A 12,759-nucleotide genomic window follows, 5' to 3' on the forward strand; every position below is an offset into this window, starting at 1 on the left:
ACAAATTAAGAATTCCTGTAGGGTAAGAGCTGCATATTAACTCTCTTTGAATGATGCAATGGACTGAATTTAGTAGGTATTTCATAGTTGCTATTGATGATGTTCTCAGTTCTCCCAGGTGGAAGCTGCACTTGTCCTTGCCTTCCCTGCTGTCCTTCAAAGCCACTCTTAGACTCCTCGCAGCTGGTTCTTATAGAACTATACTTTTGTTCTTAGAATGACAGGATAAGAATGTGTCAGGTCAGTTTCATGGGCATGAGATCTAGACAGTCACACAGGGCCCTATGCTTGGCTTAATGCTCTATCGTTACTGTCTTGACATTCTTAATGTCAAGATTCTGTTACTGTCATGATTCTGGTCAAGGAGTAGTCATTCTGAGAACAGAGTTAGGGGTGGCAGCTGATTCAGCTTTAATGTCAACACTATTGCTTGTCAATAATGACTCCTCTTCAGTATGTCTTTAGTCCTATTCAAATACAGAAAAAAGTAGGGATATAGTTTGAAAGATATCTCCATATTTGAAGTTGTTTGTATTCCATGGTTCCTCACAGAGTACTATGATCTAAGCCACAAACAAAAAAAAATAACGATGATGCTGAGATAACAATGTCATGTTTGTTCACCTAGATTACTGGCATCTTTAGGTTCAGTGTGCAATCATTCTTAAAGTGAGAGTCCTGGACCAGCAGCAACAGCATCACCTGGGAACTTGTTAGAAATGCAAATCCTTGGTCCCCACACCAGACTTCCTGAATTAGAAACTCTAAAGGTAGTTCCCAGTTATCCGTGTTTTAATAAGCCCTTCTGACGACTCTAGCATCTGGTGAAAACTGAAAACTGCTGGGCCACAGCATTGTCAGCCCCTTGAGAGCAGAGTCCATGTCTCCATAGACCCTCTACCTTCTACCATTTCTCAACCAGGTGTAGATTATTTAATATTGACCCATTGCTGAACAGCTGGGAAACAGGCTCAGAGAACTTTTCTTTAATGTGTTTATATGAATAGAGGGGAAAGGAGCAGGACTGGTTTTTTTCTTGGGCAATATATTTGTTTATCTTGCTCCTTTGAAGTCAGAGACAGTAATGTAGAAAGTTTTGGTGGCTAAAGCTGAACATCTAGTGAAATAGAAAAATCTTCTTTTAATTGTTTCCCTGCACATACACATTTTGGCGATAATGCCATAGAGTCCTATTGCTGAGAGTGACCTTAGATAATCACCCCCACATTTTATAAAAGAGAAAACTGAGACCCAGGGAGATGAACTTACTTGCCTGAGGTCACCCAGTAGGTTTATTAAGAAAGTCAGAATCACCTTGTTGATAATTTGGCTCCCATCGTGACTGAGCAGTTAGGTACTGGATGTGGGAGAAGTAGCCACTTATCCAAAAGTTCTATTAATTGCTTTGCCATTGAGTAATTCGTATATTTCTTCTCTGTCTTCTCTTAGGTAGTTTGATTTCAGAACACATATGTATTTTCTGAAAGACAGTCTTCACGTTCTCTACTTTTCAATGTTTTATTTTTCCCTTGCAGTTGGACATCTCACCCCAGGAAGACAACATGGTGGCCAAGCTGTGCAGTTAATGAACTATGTAGTTGATGACCAACCGTCACCTCCTGGGAGGAGGATGAGCCCTGCTTGTAGGTGGCCGTGCTCAGCTCCAGGCTGCTTATCTCCACACCTGGTTCTCGTTTGTAACACCAAAAGCATTTCATGCTTATTAAGCATCATCTGTTCTCAATTTTTAAACCACAAGTTTGGCTTGGTTTGTTTTTAATAAGTGGTTATAACAGAGTCCACCTTTTCAGTGTGATGATGTCTCTTAAACCCAGCTATTGGCATCTTTTAAATTTGGATTAATATGGCCATTATAAGAGGATAAAAACATGAAAAACATAAATCCTGCAATTTCTTACTTTCTTCTGCATAGATACAACACAAATTTATTACCAACACATGTATTAAAAGGATAATCATGTATAAAGGAAAGGGTATAACAATCTTTATCTTTGCATAGTTTTTCATGTCTTGATGTTTTCTTCCCTGGTTTTGAATTTCAGGAAGTTCTAAATTTTATGCAGAATTGGTTCGGAGGATTAAGCCAATGAACACTTCATCATTGCCCAATTTCTATTTCTTGGTATTTTGCAATTGGTATTACTTGGTTTTTTGACAGCCAATAGTTCATTATGTGGTATTTTGTCACTGAACTTGGCCAAAAGAGTTAAGACATTCATCTTCTTTTAAAATGAGTAAGGAGTCTATTTGTTCCAAGTTAAATATAATTGTAAAGTCACAAGTTTTAAAAAAGATATGTAACTGATAGTTAAATTTTAACAGGATTTTCCAGGTTCCTTTAAAATGCATTTTTAAATGTTGATTTCCTGGTGTTAAACACATATAACCATTCATGTATTGGGCAGGGATATTTTAGTCTTGGTGTTGGGCAGGGATATTTTAATTTTAGCATGATAAATTCTTTGATGTTCAGTTAGTGCCACAGGTTTGGGTCAGCATGGCACAAGTCTGCAGCCATCTCAACTCTCTTCCTTTAAAATAAAAGCCAACCTGAATTAGGGGAAATGTTTAATTTTTCTTCTAAAGTAAACGTTATAGATGTTTCCAAGTTCTAGCTTCAGGAGAAATGGCCCTCCTATAAATGACAAGGAACAGTATAAACCCTTTTCCTGTGTGATTTCAAAAGTTAAGTCTTCTTCACAAATATTTCTTAATAAGCCCTATGACATGCTCATATGTTTCACAGATTGGTCCCATCACAACCTTTGCTCCACCCTTGTATGTTTCACAGACTGGTCCTATAACAACCTTTGCTCATTATTATTTAATTGTCCAGTGTCATCAACTCTGGGCTAGATGATGCCGCAATCCTTTTCTACCTTTTTGCTGCTGTGTCCTCGACACCTACAACAGTGCCTGGCACATTACCTGTGCTAGATTAGTCTCTTGGGTGTGGATTGAATCAATGAACGAATGAATGAATACCAGAAACACATGTATCATGATTATTCATCCTTAAAATTCAAAATTTAGATTTTATATGAATGAGAGAAAAGTAGGGAAATCACAAGAATACTAATGTAAATTTCTATATTATTCCTAGGGAATGTCTCTAAATTAATATTACTACCCAGTAATTACATATTAATCAAATGTATAAACTAGATTACACCCTCCAGTTATCATTGTTGTAATTCCTATGATTAAAATATTTCTTCAATATTTATGAATTGCTATGTAATATTTTGTTTACAGTTGGTCTAATATGTTTTCTCATGGGCAAAATACAAATTCTACTTTTCTTTCCTGCAAATCGGTAAAGAGATGTAGAAACTTTGCAAATGTTTACTAGCATGTTTACATTTTTGTTCCCTTTGGAAGTCTAAGCTCATGGCTAACAGAAATAAAAAAGAAATTAGTTTGTTATATCTGTTCATTCTTTTACAGTTCAAAATTTCAGATCAGTAAATTTAAAAAATACAAAGAAAGATTGTTAATATCACATTTTGTGATAGATTCCTCTATCAGTGTTGTCAATAAATTATCCTACAGTATGAATCAAACTCTTGAATCATTGAATAAAATATGTTTCTACCACTGTCCTCTACCTTCAGCTGTTGGCATTCAAGGAATTTCTTTTCTCTGGGGTATATACGATATTTTCAAAATTGCTTTTTATTTCAATGTTCCCCACACCTCTTAAGGAGATTTTAATATCAATAAGAAACAGAATTGCCCTTCTTTGGGAAGGATTCAGATTTTAGATGCTGGTCTTCAAGCTCTGTTCTCTTCTACCTCTACAGTCAATCCACACTTAACCTCATTTATAGGCTCTTGGAAACTGCAACTTTAAGTGAAATGACTGACAAAAGATCCTCAAGTTACTTTGTTTTATTCCATGTTGATGAGAAAAACAAAATTGGTTTTGTTCTAAGTTGTTTTACTCAAACTCACAGTTTCCAAGAACCTATGGATGATATTAAGTGAAGACTTACAGTACTTGTATCTTTCAGGAAATTTCTAACCTTTGTGTATCTCACATATCAATGCCAAAATAAAACCATGCTAAGTTGGCTCCCAATGACCAAATATTATTATTTAACCTAGACAGAATTCGATTTTTAATAAGACACTAAAAAAATACGTTAAAATACCCTCTCAAATGGTACAATGACATCCTTTATTCTCACTCACAGACTCAACTTTTTTTTTTTTTTGAGATGGAGTCCTGCTCTGTCACCCATGCTGGAGCACAGTGATGTGATCTTGGCTCACTGCAACCTCTACCTCCTAGGTTCAAGTGCTTCTCCCGCCTCAGCCTCCCAAGTAGCTGGAATTATAGGCACCTGCCATCATGCCCGGCTAATTTTTGTATTTTTGTAGAGGTGGGGTTTCACCATGTTGGCCAGGTGGGTCTTGAACTCCTGACCTCAAGGTGATTTGCCCACCTTGCCTCTCAAAATGCTGGATTATAGGGGTGAGCCACAACACCAAGCCAACTTTTTTTTTTATAGTTCCTTCTTAGTGTCCTACATTTTTACAGTCTTACAGTGTTTTCCCATATTTGTCTCATTTGACCAAAATACAGCTAAATTGTAAAGACAACATATCATAATGGTTAGGGGTACAGGCTTTGTGGTGAAACTGAGGTTTTAATCTCTGACTAGTTGTGTAAACTTAAGCTACTTAACCTCTTTCAGCTCAGTTTCTCATTGTAAATAAGTGAAGATAATTCTTTTTACCCCATACAACCATTAAAAGAGTTAGATGGGGAAAAAAACATGGACAATATGAGCTACCTTGGTTGAAGCTGAGGCTCAGCCCTACCTACATGTGAATATTATCACTATGTACATTGGCTTTGAGCAGTGTAGCTTTTTCACTCAGACATATGTCTTGAAACTCTATGTATGTTAAAACAAAGAGATTGGCCTCCTGCCTTTTAAAGAGTCTTATAATATTTCATAGTATGTATTATGCAAACAATACAAAAAGAGCAGGCATCACTGTTCTTATATCAGATGAAACGGATGTTAAAGCAACAACAGTAAAAAAGGACAATGAAAGGTATTACATAATGATAAAGGGTTCAATTTAACAAGAAGACTTAACTATCCTAAATATATATGCACCCAATATTGGAGAACCAATATTCATAAACAAGTGCACCCAGACCTATGAAAAGACTTAGCCACACAATAATAGAGGGGCACTTCAACATCCCACTGGAAGCATTAGACAGATCATCGAGGCAGAAAACTACAAAGACATTATAAACTTAAATTCAACACTTAACCAATTGGACCTAATAGACATTTACAGAACACCCCACCCATCACCCATAGAATATTCATTCTTTTCATATGCACACATAACATACTCCAAGATTGACCATGTGTTCAACTATAAAGCAAGTCTCAATAAATTCAAAAAACTGAAATCGGCCAGGCGCGGTGGCTCAAGCCTGTAATCCCAGCACTTTGGGAGGCCGAGGCAGGTGGATCACGAGGTCAAGAGATGGAGACCATCCTGGTCAACATGGTGAAACCCCGTCTCTACTAAAAAATACAAAAAATCAGCTGGGCATGGTGGCGTGTGCCTGTAATCCCAGCTACTCAGGAGGCTGAGGCAGGAGAATTGCCTGAACCCAGGAGGTGGAGGTTGCAGTGAGCCGAGATCGTGCCATTGCACTCCAGCCTGGGTAACAAGAGTGAAACTCCATCTCAAAATAAATAAATAAATAAATAAATATAAAAATAAAAATAAACTGAAATCATACCAACCACACTGTCAGACCACAGTGAAACAAAAACAGAAAACAACGTGAAGATCTCTCAAAACCACACAATTACATGAAAATTAGGCAACTTTCTCATGAATGACTTTTGGGTAAACAAGGAAATTAAGGTAGAAACAAAAAAATTATTAGAAATAAATGAAAACAGAATGATAACATACCAAAATCTCTGACAGACAACAAAAGCAGAGCTAAGAGGAAAGTTTACAGTGCTAAACACGTACTTCAAAAAGAAAGATCTCATATTTACAATCTAACATCGCACCTAGAGGAACTAGAAAACAAGAACAAACACTGAAGCTAGCAGAAGAAAATCAGAGAATAACTGAGTGAGGTTGACAACCAAAAATTCATAAAGAATATATAAAACCAAAAGTTTGTTATTTGAAAGGATAGACAAGATCTATAGACCACTAGCTAGATTAACAAAGAAAAAGAGAGAAGATCAAAGTAAGTACAATCAGAATGACAAAGGTGATATTACAACTGATCCCACAGAAATAACAAAAAATCCTCATAGACTATAATGAACACCTCTATCCACACAAACTATAAAATCTAGGAAAAAAATGATAAATTCCTGGAAACACACAAACTCAGAATCAAATCAGGAATAAATTAACACCCTAAACAAACCAATGTCGAGTTCCAAAATTGAATCAGTTATTTAAAAACCTACCAAAAAAAAAAAAAAAAACAGCCCAGACCAGATGGATTCACAGCTGAATTCCTCCAGATGTACAAAAAACAGCTGGTCCCAGTCCTACAAAAGCTATTCCAAATAATCAAGGAGAAAGGACTCCTCCTTAACTTATTCTACAAGGATAGCAACACCCTGATACCAAAACCTGGCAAACCGTAATGAAAAAAGAAAACTAGAGACTAATAGCCCTGATGAATATAGATCTGAAAATCCTTAACAAAATAAAAGTGAACTGAATCCAGCATCATACAAAAAAGTTAAATCACCATGGTGAAGTAGGCTTCATTCCTGGGATGCAAGGTTGTTTAAACATACGCAAATCAATAAATGTGATTTGCCACATAAACAAAATTAAAAACAAAAACCACATGATCATCTCACTAAACATGGAAAATGCTTTTGATAAAATCCAACATCTCTGCATAATAAAAGCCCTCAAAAAAAAAAAAACAAAAAAACTAGACATTGAGGGAATATACCTCAAAATAATATGAACCATTTATGAAAAGCCCACCGTAAACATCATACTGAACAGGTAAAAGCTGGAAGTATTCCCCTTAAGAACTAGAATAGGATGAGAATACCAACTCTCACCGTTCCTATTAACATACTGGAAGTTCTTGCCAGAGCAATCAAGCAAGGAAGAGAAATAAAAGGCATCTAAATAGGAAAGAAGAAGTCAAACTATCTCTTTGCTGCCAATGTGATTCTATATCTAGAAAATCCTAAAGACTCCAAGGAGTGTGGAACTAGTCAATAATGTCAGCAAAGCTTTAGGATACAAAATCAATGTACAAAAATCAGTATTATTTCTATTCACCAATAACATTCAAGCTGAGAGCCAAATTAAGAACACAATCCCATTTACGACACACACACACACACCGCCACACACAAATGAAGCACCTAAAAATACCTCTAACCAAGGAGATGAAAAGTTTCTACAAGAAGAACTACAAAAAAACTGCTGAAAGAAATCAGAGATGAAACAAACAAATGGAAAAACATTCTATGCTCGTGTATCGAAGGAATCAACATTGCTAAAATGGCCGTACTGCCCAGAGCAATCTGCAGATTCATCAGTATTCTTATCAATCTACAAAGATCATTTTTCACAGAACTAGAAAAAAACTATTTCAAAATTTATATAGAACCATGAAAGAGCCCAAAAGCCAAAGCAATCCTAAGCAAAAAGAACAAAACTGGAGGCCTCACATTACACAGCTTCAAACTATATTGTAAGGCTACAGTAACCAAAACAGCACTAAAGAGTTCCTGCACAGCAAACGAAACTATTTACAGAGTAAACAGACAACCTACAGAATAGGAGAAAATATTCATAAACTGTGCCACATGAAAGCCTAATATCTGGAATCTATAAGGAACTTTAAAAAATTAAACAAGCAAAAAAGAAACATTAAAATGGGCAAAAGACATAAACAGACACTTCTCAAAACTTACAAGCGACCAGCAGACATATGAAAAAATACTTCACATCACTAATCATCAAAGAAATGTAAATCAAATAGCTACAATGAGATTTGCTATTACTAAAAAGTCAAAAAACAGCAGATGCTGGTGGGGCTGCAGGAAAAAAAAGGAATACTTTACACTGCTGGTGGAAATGTAGATTAGTTCAGCCCCTGTAGACAGCAGTTTAGGGACTTCTTAAGGAACTTAAAACACAACTACCATTTGACCCAACAAATCCATTACTGGGTATGTACCCAAAGAAAAATAAATCTTTCTACCAAAAAGACACATGAACTTGTATGTTCATTGTAGCACTATTCATAGTAGCAAAGACATGGAATCAGCCTAGGTGCCCATTAATGGTGGTTTGGATTTTTTTTTTAATGTGGTACTTATACACAATGGAATACTATACAGCTGTAAAAAAGAATGAAATCATGTCCTTTGCAGCAACATGGATGCAGCTGGAGGCCATGATCCTAAGTAAATTAATGCAGAAAACCAAATTACTCACTTATACGTGGGAGCCAAATAATGGGTACTCATGGACATAAAGATAGCCACAATAGACACTGGGGACTACTAGAAGGAGGAAGGAGGGGGACACATGTTAAAAAACTACTATGCTCAGGACCTGGGTGACAAGATCAATCATACCCCAAACCTCAGCATCACATAAAGTATCCAAGTAACACATCTGTACATGTAGCTCCAAATCTAAGATAAAAGTTGAAATCAAATTTCAACTTTTTAAAAATTAAAAAATAAAGTAAAACAGATGGCCATTGTGGTGGCTGCCAATATTTCTGCTATTACAACAATAATTCAATGAACCTTTCATATCTATTCCCTTGCACATTAGTGCCAGTGTGTACTAGAAGTAGACGCTAACAAGTTAAACTTCTGGGGCACAAAGTATACATATTTTCCATTTCAATAGATGCTATAAAACTGCTCTCCAGAAAGGCTTTTCCAAAAATGAATTGCATCTCATCTTTGACATCATATGACATTATTTAAAGTCTTTAACAAACAAGGAATAAAAGAAAACTAGCCCACCATAATAAAGGTCATTTATGAAAAGCCCACAGCTAACATTATGCTCAATGGTAAAAGACTAACAGCTTTTTCTTTAAAATGAGAACAAGACAAGGGTGTTCATTGTCCCCACTCCTATTTAACATAGTATCAGAAATCTTAGCCAGAGCAATTAGGCAAGAAAAAGAAATTAAAGACACCCAAATTGGAACAGAAGAAGTAAAATTTTCTCTGTTTGCTGGTAACATAGCCCTATGTGTAAAAAGAAAGAAAAAAAAACCCAAGGATTCTACACACATATTTGATCTAATAAATAATTCAGTAAAGTTTCAGCATACAAGCTCAACATGCAAAAATCAGTAGCATTTTAATACACAAATAATGAACAAAGTAAAAATAAATTTTGAAAAATCCTATTTACAATGGTGTCAAAATAATAAAATGCCTAAGAGAAAACTTAACCAAATAGGTGAAAAATCTGTACACTGAAAACCATAAAACAATGGTGAAAAAAATTGAAAAAGACACAAAAAAATGGAAAGACATCCCATGCTCATGGATTGAAAAACTTAATATTATTAAGATGTCCATACTATTTAAAGCAATCTACAGATTCAACAGAATTCCTATCAAAATCCAGTGGTTTTTTTTTTTCACAAATAGGAAAATTTGTCCTAAAATTCAGATGGAAGCTAAAGGACCCCAAATAGTCACAATAATTTTGAAAAAAAAAAAAAAGTTATATAACCCATACTTCTTTATTATCTTCAATAAATGATACCGCAAAAATTTATACCTACATGAAAAAGAACAAATTTAAACTTTATTTTATACCACATACAAAAATTAACTCATAATAGATTAAAGACCTAAACATAAAACCTAAAACTATAAAACTGCTAAAAAAAAAAATAGAAACCAGAGAAAAAGCTACATAGCATTGGACTTGGTTGGCAGTGATTTATTGACACCAAAACACAGACAACAAAAGCAAAAATAGCAAAAATAGACTAATGAAATCATATCAAATATAACAACTTTTGTGCATCAAAAGGCATAATCATATGATCTAACAATTCTATTTCTGGTAGATATTGAGAAAAAAGGAAAGCAAAGAGATATGTGTTTACCCATGTTTACAGCAGCACAATTCATAAGGGCCAAGAGGTGAAAACAACCCAAATGTCCATCAATGGTTGAATGAATAAACAAAACGTGGTCTGTATATATATGTATGTGTATACATATACGTATATGTACATATGTGTGTATATATATTAGGATAATTATATTATATCATATATTATGTTATATGTTATATAATACAATATATATATTAGGATATTATTCAACTTTACAAAGGAAGGATATCTTGTTACATGCTACAACATGGATGAATCTTGAAGGCATTATGATAAGTAAAATAAGCCAGCACAAAAGGACAAATATTCCATGATTCCATTTATATAAGAAATCTACAGTAGTTAAATATGTAGAAACAGAAAACAGAATGGTGGTTACCAGGGACAGGTTGTGGGGGCAGGGGGTGGTAAAGGGAAGTTTTTGTTTAATGGGTATAGGGTTTCAGATCTGCAAGGTGAAAAAGTTCTAGAGATCTGCTCACAATAATGAAAATATACTTAAAGTACTAAACTGTACACTTAAAAATGGTTAAGATGGTAAACCGTTGTTACTTTTTTTAACCACAATTAAAATTGACAACAAAAAAAGTTGCATTTACATAATTAGAATAATGTAAACATTAAATATTGATTTAACCAATGTGATGATTTAACCATATTAGGAGAAGAGGAAGTAAGAGTGTATTCAAGTGAGTTGAGGGTGTGTGTGTGTGTTACCAGTCTGTCAGATGTAAAATTGTATTCTATTTCTTTATTTCTCTGATCATTAATGAAGCTAAATATCTTTTTATATATGTAGTACCCATATATCACTCTTCTCTGTATTTCCTGTCCATAGCCTTTGCCTACTTTCCTTTGAGTTGTATATTTTTTCTTATTTACATGTAGGATTTTTATGCATTTATTTATTTTTTAAATTCACATAAATTGACATTTTAATTGCTAGTACAATTTCTTTAACTTTATCCTGTGATTTCTAGTCAGCCCAGTAGCACACCTAAACACACAAAGGCATGAAATAAAGGGCTTAGTCTTGCTTTGGCTATGTGGGATATTCTTTGGTTCTTTATATAGTATTGTTTTTTTCTAGTTCTGTAAAGAATGATGGTGGTATTTTGATGGGAATTGTATTGAATTTACAGATTCCTTTTGGCAGTATGGTCATTTTCACAATATTGATTCTACCTATCCATGAGCTACATGTAAAATTTTTTAAATACTTAGAAACTATTTCATTATCTGCTAAATATGCTGTATATATTATCTCCCAATCTTGCCCTTTGACTTTACCTACAATAAATTTTTGATATATAAAAATTTTCATTTTGATTTAGTCAAATGTATGCTCATAATGCTATCCCTTGATTTTACATTTTTAGTTTTAAATTGTGATCATATTTAATTGTTCACACACACACACACACCTCAACTCCACCACTTGAATACACTCTTACTTCCTCTTCTCCTAATATGTTTAAATCATCACATTGGTTGAATCAATATTTAATGTTTACATTATTCTAATTATGTAATTGCTACTGAATCTGCAATCTATATTATGCTACAATGATATTACCTTATTTGTCCTCCTTTTGATTTTTCCTAGAGTTAATCATTATTGTGTGTTTTCATTTGCTTATTTTTGCATCTATTTGTTATTTACCACCAAGCTCTTCCCAATTTGGTAAATTTCCTCTGAATACATTTGCAACTTTTTATTTAATTTCTTCTTGAAAAAATTCTCCTCCCGGGCCTCTGACATACTCCAGTCTGAATTTGTTGAATGTTAGACCTATTGCAAGGCTGCCCCCGTAAGATGACTTTTTAGTGACACGCGATGCCGTCTTTGAGATTGCCTGCATTTTTCTCTTGTGCAGGATGCCTACTGCCTGCATCATATTCTTCCTCTTTCGTAGTTACTCCCACATTTCAGTGAAACATGTCTTTTTGTAACTTTGTACAAAAGATACATAGGTAGAAAATTTTTTTAATTCTCCAGTGCCCCAAAAAGTTGGAGGAGCACTGTACAGGGCAGTGCTGCACTCAAGTGAGAAGCCTTGATCTCTCGTACTGTATTCACCACCTCTGTGATTTTGGGAAAGGTCACACAACTCTCTGAGCCTCAGTTTCTCTTTCTGAAATAGATAATAATCCAAGCTGTGCCTGCTCAGAGTGATGGCGAGGAGAGTGCTTGTAAAGGGGCTTCGTATGGTAAAAGGTACGTACAGTGTGTGCTGGCGCCACACGAGTCAATTGTTGAGGCATTGGTGTCTGAAATTGGCCATGGTAGAAGTATTTACACTACAGAAATTGGCAAATGCTACAGAGAGTTGTTTTGTTTTGTTTTGTTTCCTTTTGGAGGAGAGCTGGTTTAGGAGCACACTACTTACAAATACAAGTGATTATAACAACCAAATAGGGTGCCGTGCCCTCCTTAGTGATCCACGGCCTAATGCATAGCTCAATTATAGTTTTGATCACATATAGTATTATTATATAATAGGTCATTGGCTCCTTGAGACATGAGACTGTGTCCTACTCATGGAGATATATCTCCCCTGCACCCCATTTCCCCCAGTACCTAA

The sequence above is a fragment of the Sapajus apella genome, unplaced genomic scaffold (genome assembly GCF_009761245.1).
Source record: "Sapajus apella isolate SASKATOON/1434 unplaced genomic scaffold, GSC_monkey_1.0 scaffold11, whole genome shotgun sequence".
NCBI classification, from domain to species: Eukaryota; Metazoa; Chordata; class Mammalia; order Primates; family Cebidae; genus Sapajus; species Sapajus apella.